Here is a 14,394-nt window from a genome sequence, read left to right as displayed (position 1 = left end):
TGGGTCCTTTGGTCTCTTGCTCCTATTTATCCCACTTAAATTCCTCTTCTCTCTTGTGTCTGGCTGGCCTTTTGTTCTCTCCACTCATCATCATTAGTTCTGTAATCCAGGTACCGTCCCCCTTCTCCCTGCACTACTACCTTCTAGGCAACAAGGCTAGGAAGTTCTGTAAGTAGGGGCAAGCACACAGAGATGGGCTCATTCACCAGGGCTTTGCAGAGACGTGGATTACCATCTGAACCTACAGGGTCCTAACTCCGAAGAGGAAAACCAGGGGAAAGTGATGAGCACCACCTTAGAAACAAAAGACAGCATGAGGGTATGAGGCATTTTGCCAGGCAACTATGAAAACAGCCAGGTATTTTCAGTGCCCTGAAGTGGGTACACGGCCCAGTAATGATCTAACTCAAAGTCATCCCCCCAGGGTGGACGTGAACCCTGAGAATCTAAGCAATACTCTAAAACCATGACCTTTAAACCATCTAATAATTCACTAGTGTATCACAAACAGTTTATGAGCAAAGGTAAAGTATCAATGACAGTAAATGATTTATTAAAAGAATAATTAAAGCAGTTCTTTCCAATGTCAACCATACTGATCTCGATAATAAAGTCACTTCTATAATAATGTTACTCTTATTCACCTCACTTGCATTTGTAGATATTTTCCTGAATAGAGAAAAGAGAAGGGGATGGAGTTACACAGAGTTTCTTATGTACTCATGGGGAAGAAACTCCCTACAGTATTCAGACTAGCCACCAGCAGAAACTCAGAAGATTTCTTGATCTTCTATCTACCCCATCTTGGTCACTCTTGTGATCTTCTGTTTCTTAGTTGTTTTTAGCAGGATAAAGTTGAAAATACATGTGTCTACGTTTTTATTTTCAAATTCATGAAGGAAGTACAGTGAGGGGAAAGACTTCCAGTTTTCATGCTGGCCTGGCTGGGGAAAAAAGGAACCCAGGTGTGATGAACAGGTAGTGAAGCTGTGAAGATGGACGGAAAGTGATCTGAATCACTAGGGCCTAAGTAAGGAAGAGGGAGGCACGGGGGTGTGTGTGGTTGGGACTGAGAAAGGAGCCTGGTTGTTAGGCGACTAGGGGAATTCCTGGAGATCCTGACAGGAAAAGAGCTCACTGTCACTTTGCTGAGCCACATTTATCAATAAATTTATCTAATCCAGTAGTCTGGGAATTATTTGAGAATTCAGACTACGTTTTATCCAACTATGAATCCCTAGCACATAGCACAGGGTCTTACTTATGAAGTACTCAATATCCAACTTACCAAATGATCCAAACATCCGTCTTCCTTAAATCAGGGCCTTCTGCCAATCCCTTCTCACATTCTGTACTTCAGCTCCTAACTGAACTCCTATTTCCAGTTTGAGGAATGTTTTTATTTGATTTACCAAACGGAAGTGCTGATGTACCCTCAACCCAGTCCAATTCAGATTACTAACTTTTATCATCCCTCCTGAGACCTGGACGCAGCACTCAAAAGCCACAAACCCCAGAGGGATGATCTTTAAAAGCCCATCGCTGCAATTTTAAACGTCAAAATAACCACCAGGGGAAAAGGAGGATAGTTTCATAAGAGAACATAAAAGTTTTAGTGTAAATTTAAGTCACTGGACACCTCTGGTTTTATATATATTATCAATATGCTTCAGGGGATATGATGCCTATTACTTAAAGACAGACAATATTCTAGAAGGAAATGCACTCTTGTCCGAAGGAAGCATACAGTTGATGTGGCACCGTGTCCTCTGTTGGCCTCCATTGATACTATTCTCAGCATTGTCTTCTTGGAGTGAAGCTGCCGAGGCACCGACACTTTGGGATTAATAATTAGGTGCGAGGATGTTTTTAGAAGTAAAGTGGGAGGCACGATGTGGGGGTGGCAGGCATGAAGTATGCACGAGGAAGGAGAGTGGCAGCTGAAGTTGAGAAAGTAGCAGAGATTTCAGAGAGCTGGGAAGAGCTTTGTCTACTTCAGGGCTCTGCCTGCGTTTTCTGCCTGTTGTCTCCAAAGAGCATTTGCTTTTATTTGCAGCATGAATAAATCAACACTGACAGGGTCACTTCATTTTCAGCCATATTAACAGAGCAGTTCCACACAGTGTAGTGGGCAGACTGCACAGGGATTCGGGCCGCTGTGGCCAAGGGTTGGAATCATTACCAACGACCGTCATTAGATGACCCTTCCTCAGTTGCACGGACACAGTCACAAACTGGGACACAAGTCAATACCACCCCTGACAGTTTATTCTCAACTGCCCAGTCTACCAAACAGAATACACCATCCACTGAAAGCTTGAGATATGCTTTGGGCTTTCAGGAGGCTACACATGTGTAGAGTCTACAGAAAGAGTTGTGAATAAAACAAAGATATGGTGCATTAAAAATATATGAAGCTAACCAACAAGGACCTACTATAGAGTACAGGGAATTATACTGAATATTTTGTAATAACCCAGAAGGAAAAAGAATCTGAAAAGGAATACACACACACACGCACATAACTGAATCACTTTACTGTATACCTTAAACTAACACAATATTATAATTCAACTGTACTTCAATACATAAAGCAACCCAATGTAAAACTGATAACTGATCAAACTTTTTGCTTCTTTGTTTTATATTTTCCAATGTGGTACCATAAAAAGCATGCAAGCAAACAAAAATTTCCACTAGTCTGTTCTTAACAGACCAGGTCAACTCAGTTTGCATTCATTACCCTTTCACAGAATTTACATATTTTGATGATGAGAACTGTTTAGATTCTCATGAGAATGTATAGGAATTAACTACACACTGCACAATAATCTCTCTACTCTGTAGAGGCACATCAATTTCATGAACACGCTCAGAGCACTGGAGAGCTCAGTGGTACTCAGAAAACATCTAGTTCAGGCTTTGAGAACCCAGTACCTATAGCTCACACAATTAAGCGAAGCTGTTGAGTACAAGGGATTATACGCAGTTTCAGTGTCAGGGAGACAATAGGGAGCAGTGGGGTCTGAAGTGTAATAAAGACTGAAGTGTAATATAGTCTGAGGTATAATAAAGGCACATACTGTAGTCAACTCTGGCTTAGAGAGTGTGGGTTGGTGTTTCATTTTTATAATAGATCTTCTTATTTTTAAATATTGGCTTAATTAAAAAGAAATACCTGCAGATCAGATAGAACATGATCTTCCTGCTGGCCAGTTTTCAATTTCTGATCCAGTACCTACATTCTCAGGCTTCCTGGGTGGCTCAGCGCTAAAGAATCCGACTGAAGTAACTTAGCACACACATACATCCTCAAACCTGTCTGAGAGGTTTAAGTGAAGCACACCAGGCCCCTCAGATGCTCATGACAAAGGACTCTCCTGCTCTGCGAATCTGCATATGCAGACAAGAAATCACCCCCCAAGTGAAAGGAAAGGCAGAGGCATTTTCACTCAGTCAGAGCTTAGCCCCTGACCCTGACACTGACAGATTTCTTTCTGTTCTCAGACTGATTTCAGAACTTGTTCAACACGAAAACAAGGCCAGTCCTCCACACCCATCTGTCATAAGCAATTTTTACTCATTCAAGGATGCAGGGGGAAATGTACATCGATTTATTAACCTTAGCTCTGATTAAAATTCTCATTAGCATAAAAATTCTAGTCACTTCATTTTTTGCTTGCCTATTTCAAGGAGAAATCATTTATAGGATTCAAAGTAAGGCATGCTTAGAGAATAACACAAGTAAGGATAAATTACAAATTCATGTATAAAATAGTACTTAGAAACAGGTCTAAAGAAGCATGGAGAGTTTGCTGAATTAAATGAGCTTTAAACCATGTTTTGAGGGGATTGAGAAACTAATTTCAGATGAAATAAGTGTTCCAAAATGATGTAACGGCAAAAGCAAAGATCAAAGTCCAACAAAGTAACACCCACAATGAATCAAATATCTTTTGCATTTTTGAACAACAACAAAAGTTTTTAAAGTACATCATGAGAAAACACACTTACATCAAAATGAATAAAAAACAGTTCAAAAATTCTATGTTATATTCAGCAGCCCTGTCCTACACAGATATAATTCAGAATAAAAACCCAGAGGTGATACAAAATTCTGAATCCTGATAATATTTGCCATATTGTCCTTATTAAGGCAGACACACAAGCATAGGGTATTAGATTTCAGAAAAAATTTCAACAAGAATTCAAACAAAAAGATGCTCTTATTACTCAGAAAATACACTGAACAGTTAACTCCCTCAAGCATTTCATTTACTCCAAGTTTTATGTTATAAAGAAAGAGTCTCCCATAGACACAATATGGTTAGCTTAATTTGAGTCTATTTAGAAGTCAATATTCTGAAAAAAAAAAAAAATCAAGAAGCTATCCACATAAACCATCTTGATTAATACCCCCTAAACTAGATCTCTTACTTTGTTGGACCATATGCAATTCAGGCTTAAAAAAAAAAGGTATTCTAACTCCTTTCCCTCCAGAAAATTAGTAGATGCAAATGTGATTTTTTAAGGAGCTCTGAGGTCTCTGGCCAGCTTTCCATTACTGAATTAGCAACAGTCCTGAGGTCCCTCAAGGTGCTTGTGACTTTATAGATTTTCACTCTCTAGTCTTGAGTTTTTTCAGGATTTGCTTGGTTCTGCTAGTGTCACAGGCTGTGACTACTGATTAAAGCAATCTTCCTAGGGATAGCTTGGGGATCTACGAGGTTTAGGACCCAAGAATTAACATTTTAAAATGGAATCTGATTTGTGAGGCCAAGAAAGTGGCCTGGTCTCAGATCACACAGTAGATCCTCAAAATTTTTCTGCCTCATTAGACCCTTGAGACAGAGATCACTGTACTGACTCACAATCCAGGAAGAAGGAGGCAGGAGTAATTGGATTCCCCCCCCCCACACCACTCAGGAGCCCCTCAGACCCTCACTTCAGGTCCTGCTCCTCCTCTCCTTTGCAGAGAATCAGTGAACTAGAAAGCGGAGGTCTAGGTTGTTTTGCCTCAGTGGTTTCGGACAATTTATTAACTTCTCTGGGACTCATCTGTAATCTTTCCTCTTCCTTATAAGTAAAGGCTGGACACTAAACAGGAGTGTCCACAACTGGCGATTAAAATCCTTTCTTAACTATTATAGAATATAGATTTCTAAGCCCTACCTATAGATTCAGATTCCATAGGTCACAGCAGCTAAGGGTGAGTTATTACTGACTGGAATTAATAATTCAGGCCCTCAGTTATGCTGCTAGCTTCAAAATAAAGCTGTCAGTCTAATTACAGGCATGTAAAATTAGAAAGCTGCTATTGTATTGCCAACTGTAACATGCCCAGATCAAAAGCTGTGAAAATTTTTCTCACTGGCATTCAAGACAGTACTTTGAATTGTAACAGTATGTATATATATGTATGTATTTATGTCTTCCTCCATGAAATTTAACAAATGCCTTTTCAACTCAAATGCAGCCTCTACATGTTTTTATTACCCAGACTTGACTCATGCAAAAAAGTTAGATTATCACGAATGTAAACATTCTGAAGTGGAGAAAGATGAAAGAGAAGTCTGAGACATATTTATAAAAAGTGAATTTCCATATTGATTGCCTTCCAAATCAACTAATTGAAGCCCATGAGGCTATTTTTTTAACTGGCAATGGTTCTTTTGGTTAAAGGTTTATTCAAGAGGATATCAAATTCCTAAGATTGTTTTATTGCTTAGGAAAGACAGCAAGAGCTAAGAGAAGCCCACCAAAAGTTTTCAGAAATACATATAACGCACTTTCTTCTCTGATTTTATCTTCTTAAAATAACTGTTTAGCTACAGTAGATGTTAATTTCTCAAAATGCATACAGATATATTTACAGATTTAATTAAAATGATGGACAAGTCACAGAGCAACTGTGAAAGAAAGTCTGGCAGAATCCCTTCCTTTTGGGATTCTGAGTATCAGGTGGTCTGATTCATTCTCACAGAGCTGCCAGTATCGAGCATGGGAGGCTACACCTATAAGGCACTCAGGAAAAGAAGCGTGTTGAGAACAGAAGCAGGGTTTGCTCCATGTAAGACAATCACTTGATCACCCTTGCCACTCTGTGCCAAAGACTATATTTGTGTTCCGAGAAATGAAATAATCATGCTATATTGTGGTATGTCATATAATTTAAGTAGTTCAACTATTAAATTCATTTGAAGCAAGGCTTAGCCAGTAAATTATTGCAAAAGAAATAAAAAATATGGCAGAAAATAACAGATAAGTGACTGGCGTTATGGCCTTTCTGTCTAGCATTCTTACAGTAGTAGGACTGAGAAAAGAAACTTTAGATAGAAAATAAATAACAATTTTCGAGTCGTATTTTAGTCTAAACAGAAATTCTGCTGTTATTTTCTCCCCCCACCTTGATACTCATTTTTTTTTTTTACCTTTCTCAAGACAAGTTTGCTATTCAGTGGTTTAGTCACTAAGCTGAGTCTGACTCTTGCAGTCCCACAGACTGTAGTCCATCAGGCTCCTCTGTCCATGGGATTCTCCAGGCAACAATACCAGAGTAGGTTGCCATTTCCTTCTCTAGAGGATCTACCCAACCCAGGGCACAACCCAGGATCTATCAAACCCAGGGCACCTGCATTGCAGGCAGATTCTTTACTGACTGAGCTACAAGGGAAGCCCTATATTCTGATTGCTATTCAGAATATGGTGTAAACGCTTGTGTAGTAGATCTCTAGGTGACTTGCAAACTGGAAGTATCTCTTCTTTGTATCACTTAAAGCAGTAGATTTCAGACTTTTTAAAACGATGCATGATAGGATATCCATTTTACCGTAGTCCAATGTGTGGAGTCATCTGGGACGATTAAATGCTTGGCGTATGCATACTTTCCATTCTTTTGCCCTGAGTACTGCTGGTCAAAAGATAAGATTCCCTGAATTTCTGTAAAACTGAAATCTCCATTCTCTCATTCTCTTTTATTTTCACAATATGCACGGTAGGTGGTAGACATTTCATGGATGAAGAAATTTAGGCACAGAGAATTCTGACTTTCTCAATGACATATCTCCCTTTTAATCAGGCTATTATAAATTCAGGTAAATATGGTTTCTAGACATTTAAAAGAGATAAACTTGGGTAATGTGAACAACACAGAGCCTCAGTATGAATGTATTTACCTAACTCGTCTGGATCAAATGAGTTAACAGCTCTTCTGAACTTCAGTTTGAAGATGGATCCACTTCCTTCTCTATCCCCATCTTTGCATCTTCATCACCTCAGTTTTTCAGCCACCTAGAACTACTTGTTCTTCTTCGGCCTCTGTATATTTTGGTCCCTATACAAGGAATGCCCTTCTTTGTCCTCTTTACCAGGCTAGTTCCTCATCCTTCAAATCCTGGGAACTGTCCTTACTCTTCTCCTCTCCCACAATGTGACTTTCATAGCACTCTGTGCTCTTCCTCCCTCCCTCCCGAGTTTTATAGGCTGAGACTTCTATTCTACAATCTAGAGCCATCTTGAATTCAGGATAAAAATATGGAGAAGGCATAAATGAATCAACAAGTGACCTCATAAAGAATGGCCACTGAAAAAGCTTGAATGTGATCTGGGACTGGAATTGTGTGTCTTGACCCTCCAAGGCCAGTCATTCATGACTTTAGGATTCTATGACCATGATTTTAGTGTTTCCCTGAAGGGTGCAGATTTTGTGACTGGAAATTCATATAGTGAAGGATAGCTGTGTCTAATACATTCTTTCAATTTTATTTAGGGCACAAACTAGGGTGTTTTGAAGGGACAAATAATTAAAGTAGTATATTGGGCAAGTGTACTGAGGCAATTTTAAAAAATTACTCAGATTTTAAAACTGCTGGAGCCTATTATACAGAGTGAAGTAAGCCAGAAAGAAAAACACCAATACAGTATACTAATGCATATATATGGAATTTAGAAAGATGGTAACGATAACTCTGTATGAGAGACAGCAAAAGAGACACAGAAGTTTAGAACAGTCTTTTGGACTCTGTGGGAGACGGTGAGGGTGGGATGGTTTGGGAGACTGGCATTGAAACATGTATAATATCATATGTGAAATGGGTTGCCAGTCCAGGTTTGATGCATGATACAGGGTGCTCGGGGCTGGTGCCCTGGGATGACCCAGAGGGATGGGATGGGGAGGGAGGTGGGAGGAGGGTTCAGGATGGGCAACACATGTACACCTGTGGCGGATTCATGTCAATGTATGGCAAAACCAATACAATACTGTAAAGTAATTAGCCTCCAAAAAATTAATTAATTAATTAAAAAAAAAAAAAAACACACACACACAAAACTGCTGGTTGGAACCCACCCTGACCTGCAGTTAGGGGTTCTGACCATGCCTCAGATCTCCATTTGCCACATGAAGCTATGCACTTGCGAGTTTGTCCTCATCATTTTCATTAGTCTAGTTAGTGATCAGGTGAAGTCTCACACACACATTCTGCATGGATCTTCATAAGTTCCTTTGCACTATTTCCAGAATAAATTCCAGTGATATAACATCTAGGCTTGCCATGGCAATTACTACTTTTTTTTATGTTTATGAATCAACAACCTACCCCCCACCCTGCCAATAAACTAAAAGCAGCAAAACTCTTGAAAGATGTTCTTTGCGATCCTATTTGAAAAGAATATTCCCTAATACAAACTCCTGCCATTCCCAGATAGCAAAAGAGAAGATTTTCTTCTTTATGCTGTGACTCATTGTATCTTTATTCCCACAGCTGCTACTCAGGGCAGGCCAGTGGTGAACACAATGGAAAAGAAAGAAGAGTTTATAACTGGAAAATAAGCACATTCAGAAGAAGTACACTCAAAGCATTATCAAAGTAAAATATGCAGCATTACCAACAAGAGCAAACAAAAGCCCACGCAAGAGATGTGTAAATATTTCATGAAGCTAAAGCCTTAATCAACTCTCTCTCCAAATCTTGCTGGTGTTGTAAACACTTCAGTTTCCTCCAGTCCCACCATGACCCAGATTCTTTGCAAAAACAAAATGAAAACACGATCCAATGGATCTTTAACAAATGTGGTGTGAAAAATATTTATTACCAGATAGAGCATATCCAAGGTATTGCCTTAACAGGAAAAAGAGTATACCTTAATAAAGGTGGTTGCTTCTTGATGACTTTCAGAGCTTCCTTTCTCCCCTCCCCCTCCAAACCATTGCCTTTCCCCCATTACCTATGCTACTCTCAGGACATTTACATCATCTTAACCTTGAACTACCTACACCCCAAGCCAAGATTTCTCCCAAGGCCCCTCTAAAAAGCACTTTAAACCTGACCAGACTTTGCTGCCTTCCTACCAGCCAAAATCAGTTTCGAGTGTCTAAATTCTTCCCCCTTCTTTTTTCCCCCACTCTTTCACTGCCCATTGTTGCGTCTGAAATTTTGCCTGTATCTTTTGGATCTGCCTGGATGGCGTAGGGATCTTTTGTGTGTATTGGTTGACTGTTTTTCAGTGATTTCTTTTCTAAAATCCATCTCCAAAGAACTGTTTATAGCCTCTAGTCTACCCTGATTTAATGTGGTTCCAAAGTTCACCTCTAGATATTGAACAGGTCTCTACAATGATTTCCCTTTATCAACCTCTGCCTGCCTTTCCCTCTCTGCCTATCTCAAGAAAAACTATGTATGTAATGTGTGTATACACACACATACAAAAGCATGTATATTATATAGAACGATAGTATGCTGACCTTAAACGGAGTAAGTGTAGAAAAATGAGAAAAATGTGTAGTATTGCCACACACACACACATACACACACACACGCACCCCTATTTGGATATTCACAGTATGCAGACCTGATTGCAAATCCCCCTCTCTCAAGAACAAGAACAACAGGCGTCTTCGCCGGTTTACCTTCAAAGCCAGAGCCTAAGGGAGCAATGACCTTGCCGAGAAATTCATCACCTGAGCGAAAGGCTGCCCCTCCTGGAGCTCAGGACGGGATGGGAACGAGAGCAACAGGCAAAAAGGATCACCTGGCAAAATGTGGGACCGAATCCATCTCCCATCAGTACCGAGCACACCGCAAAGCTGTGGTCTCCCAGGGTTGCAAGATGGGCAAGGTGGCGCGGGGGGCGTCTCCTCCCGCGGCCGCCGTTCACCTACCTGCTGTTGCCCGGCTGTCTCCGGCGTGGCGGGGCCGCTGCCTGCGCTTTGGCGAGGGCTTCCCGTCGCATATCACACGCAGGGGCTCCCGGCGCCACACCGATGCCTCAGCGGGCTCGGGAGCGGCGGTCCTTTTCAGACCTGTTCCGGTAGGGAGCCGGGTGCTAGCAGGAACTGAAATTACTATGCAAAGAGCAGAGGCGGCGCGCAGGAGCCGGGCGGAGACCGCGGGGGCCACCCCACACTCCGGGACTGCAGCCGCCGCCGCCCGGCACTGAGCCAAACTGGAGGTGGGAGTTCACGTCCCCGATTGCTCGTCCGTCAGGCCCGGGCTGCGCCCAACTGTCCTCGCCGGGCAGTGCTGCCCTGCCTGAATATTCGAGGAAGGGGCGGCAGGAGCGCAGACAGGGGCGGCAGGAGCGCAGACAGCGGCGGCCGAAGCACCGGCAGCACCGGCGGCGGCGGCGGCGGCAGCAGCAGCAGCAGCAGCAGCAGCAGCAGGACGCCGAGCTCCGCCCCCGCCGCGCCCCCGCCCAGCCTTCCGTCCCGCGGGAAGGGGTTACGGCGGCGGCTGCTGCGGGCCAGGGGGCAACCGGGCCCCCGCTGGCGGGTTGCGGTGTTGCTGCAAGGAGACCAGCAGCAGGTGGAAAGTTCAGAAGGAGATTAAGATAGAGGGCCGGGGCCCAGAGCAGCTCCGCAGGAATTCTGGCCCTCGCTCCCACCCGCAGGTCGCCAGACTCCATGGCTGTGTCTTGACTCCAGCACACGGGTTCCGGTAGAGCCAAGTGCAGAGATCTGAAACCAAGGAGACCATCCGAGGTTTCTTCGGTGTTGCAAAAAGTATGATGCCCCGCGTATTTGGAGAATGCATTGCTGACAGTGTTCTGCCCCCTGCCCCCTACCGCCCCAACTCCCCTCTCCTGGGCATGGATGGCTTTGGAAAGCGTCCACTCAAAGTGGCTCCAGCAACACTGAATGAATGGTTAGCAGCTGCAGATGGTGCAAATGAAACTGAAAAGAGGTAATGTTCACCGACTATTTGTTGGCAGGCACTGTGCAAAATGCCTTATATGCAGCCTCTGTAATTCTCTTAAGGACCCAGTGAAGTGAGTGATATTCTCCACTTTACTGATGAGAAAACTAAAGCTTCAATGATTTAGACACTTTGCTTCAGGTCACACAGTAGTAACTGCATAACTGGAATTCAAAACACTGCAAAAGAGATCCTCTCATTCATGGGGATCACCTGGGGATCTTGTTAAAATGTAGGTTCTGGCTCAGTAGGCCTGGGGTGGACCTGTGGTTACTAACAAGTTCACAGGGGGTGTTTGTGCTGCTGGCCAAGGGACCGAACTTTCTAAACCACTAAGTCAGGGATTTTAATAAATTTCTTCTTTTATGCCAGCTCTAGATGACTGATTGCAACTTCCTAAAGGTAGGTTAAGAAGGATTCTAAGGCTGTGTCTTGGCTCTTGCACAAAGAATGTTGCATTCCATTGTATGTGTGTGTTAGTTGCTCAGTTGTATCTGACTCTTTGTGGCCCTATGGACTGTAGCCTGTTGGGCTCCTCCATGGAGTTCTCCAGGCAAGAATAGTGGAGTAGGTAGCCATTCCTTTCTCCAGGGGATCTTCCTAACCCAAGGATCAAACCCAGGTCCCCTGCATTGCAGGCAGATTCTTTACCATCTGAGCCACCAGGGAAGCCCATTCGCCATGTCCAGTTTGGTTAATAGAGGGAAGTTTGTGACAAGTGTGCTGGGTGGCCATCCCGACAGTAGGCTACTTCTACCACTTTTAAAATAACATGTTGGTTATTGAGAATGATTATGATGCAACATATAAGGATGGGTGTCTTCATTCCATACCCAACCCTTGTTAAGAAAGCCTTAATAAGTTTTACACTTCACGTTTACATAACACAAAATACTTTACAAAATGCTCATATGAATGATTTCATCTGTCTTCATAATGACTCTGTAAGGCAGGTATAATTTTACTTTACAGGAAAGGAAACTGAGGTAGAGCAATTTTCCTGATATTACACAACTAAAAATGTGATAGGGGCTAGATTGTGACAGATCCCTAGCTCAGGCTTTTTTAAAAAAAATTATTAAACTACTGTATTAGTTTCCTATTAGTCATTTAGTCATGTCTGACTCTTTGTGACCCCATGCACTGTAGCCTGCCAGGGTCCTCTGTCCATGGATTCTCCAGGCAAGAATACTGGAGTGGGTTCCTGTTGCCTTCTCCAAGGGGTCTTCCCAATCCAGGGATCAAACCCAGGTCTCCTGCAGTAGTTTTCTCCTGTTGCTATAACAGATTGCCACAAATGTAGTGGCTTAATACAACACAAATTTATTATTTTATAGTTTTTGAGGTACAAAGCCTGAAAATTGGTTTTATGGGGCTAAAATCAAAGGTTCATCAGGGCTATGTATTCCTTCTGAAAGCTCTAAGGGGAGAATCTGTTCCTGACTGTTCTTTGCTAGTTTCTAGAGGCACCTGCCTTTCTTGGCTTGTGACCACATCACTCAGACCTCTTTTATCCTCTACCCTGACTCTGACTCTCCTGCATCCCTCTTTTACAAAGTCTCTTGTGATTATTTTGGGTTAATCCAGATAACCCAGAATGATATCCCCATCTCAAAATCCTTAATTTATCATATCGGCAAAGGCCCTTTTGTGATGCAAGGTAAGATAGTCAGAGGTTCCAGGGATTAGCTATTTTGGTAGGATCATTATGTCTACCAAAGCTTCACTTAGTACTTATCCTATAGTTTCTACTATATTTTACTCATCCATCTCTTCTGCTTGATTTCTCAGACTGCTGGGAAGTTCTTTCAATGCAAAAAATCACTTGAAAGTCATTCAAGAGACAATAACAAATGCATACCAGCAAGAGAAACCCCAAGGCCATGAAAAAGCCAAGAGGATGGCTAGGACTGTGGTCATGAAGTGGACGCAGAGGATTAGGAGGTGCTTATTGGTCTGAGTGAACTGAGGTAATCCTTAAGGCAAGTCCTAACCACAGTTATAGGCTCATTTTAGCAATACAGAATTTTTTTTTTAATTCTGCTTCTCAAAGGTACGTTGTTCCATGATGAATAAAGCAATTCAAAACCCATACAAAATTAGTATAACACCAAATTCCAAAGCATAATAACTATCAGAATGATGATAAATAGTATGCCAGTACATGAAGCAAAGCCAAATCATATTATTGAATACCTTAAGGAATTTACAGAAAGACTGACATACACAAGTTTAAAATATCATTAGGAACACAGGGTTTGTGGGAAATGAAAATAATAAAGGATTTGAACAGAAGAAACAATAGGAGAAGCAATGTGAGTCGGTACATGATTAATTGCCAAGTGAATTAAAGTGAAAATTTTATTTGCAAGTTAGGTTTATGCAAGGGAGTGGAGATAAAGCTGGAAAGGTAGATTAGAAAATTGTTTTGTAAAGCATCTTAAATGTCAAGTTATGGAGTTTAGACTTAACCTGAAATTATAATGACAATAACAATACCTTATGTCCACATAATGCCCAGTAATTTACCAAGCACTTTTTACATATTTTCAGTTATTTGACTTCTTCTCCTCTGACCCTGGAGAAGCAGGGCAATGTGTTCACAGACACATGAACACAGATACACTTCACGCCACAAGGAAAAGGAAATACAGCCTTCCTATCAAAGATGTGTTCTCATCCACTCTATATGCAATAGCAGCTCCCTCCCCCTTTACCTGTCATTCTTCCTGTCCTCCCTAGCCTGCTTTATGTGTTTCTAGCAGACTTCCTACTGCATTCTGATAGAGTATATATTTGTTTATTGTCTCTCTACTGTTTTTGAGGGCAGGGACTTTGTCTCTTTTTTTGCTGCTAAATCTCTATCACCTAAGACTACACTCATTTATTAAGGGCTCAGTAAATTAAATGAATCATTACTCTAATTTATAAATCAGGATCAAAATGCCAGACATTTAAATAAACTTTGTGATGTCCTGCAGCTGTTCAGAGCCTTTACCAAGACTAAAGCCCAGGGTCCAGCCCAAAGCTTTTTTGTTAGTCTGTTTCCTTTCTGAGTGAAAGGTCTTCAGTTCAGTTCAGTTCAGTTGCTCAGTCGTGTCCGACTCTTTGAGACCCCATGAATCGCAGCACACCAGGCCTCCGTGTCCATCACCAAATCCTGGCATTTACCCAAACTCATGTCCATCGAGTTGGTGATGCC

The 14,394-nt window shown here is 41.9% G+C and overlaps 1 protein-coding gene across 3 annotated transcripts in view; it reads right to left on the bottom strand.

Moving 5' to 3' along the window:
• The window catches only part of GPRIN3 (GPRIN family member 3), a 76,978-nt gene extending 66,360 nt beyond the window's left edge, over positions 1–10,618 (bottom strand). For all 3 annotated transcript variants that reach the window (XM_044946242.2, XM_025290412.3, XM_006053650.4), the window contains exon 1: positions 10,160–10,618. The gene's annotated coding sequence lies outside the window, so the exon portion shown is untranslated. The remainder of the gene's footprint in view (positions 1–10,159) is intronic.
• Positions 10,619–14,394: the final 3,776 nt, after the last annotated feature.

Source organism: Bubalus bubalis, chromosome 7 (genome assembly GCF_019923935.1).
Source record: "Bubalus bubalis isolate 160015118507 breed Murrah chromosome 7, NDDB_SH_1, whole genome shotgun sequence".
Taxonomy (NCBI): Eukaryota; Metazoa; Chordata; class Mammalia; order Artiodactyla; family Bovidae; genus Bubalus; species Bubalus bubalis.
Note: the sequence above shows the minus strand (reverse complement) of the source record. Positions and strands in the feature narration are given on the sequence as shown.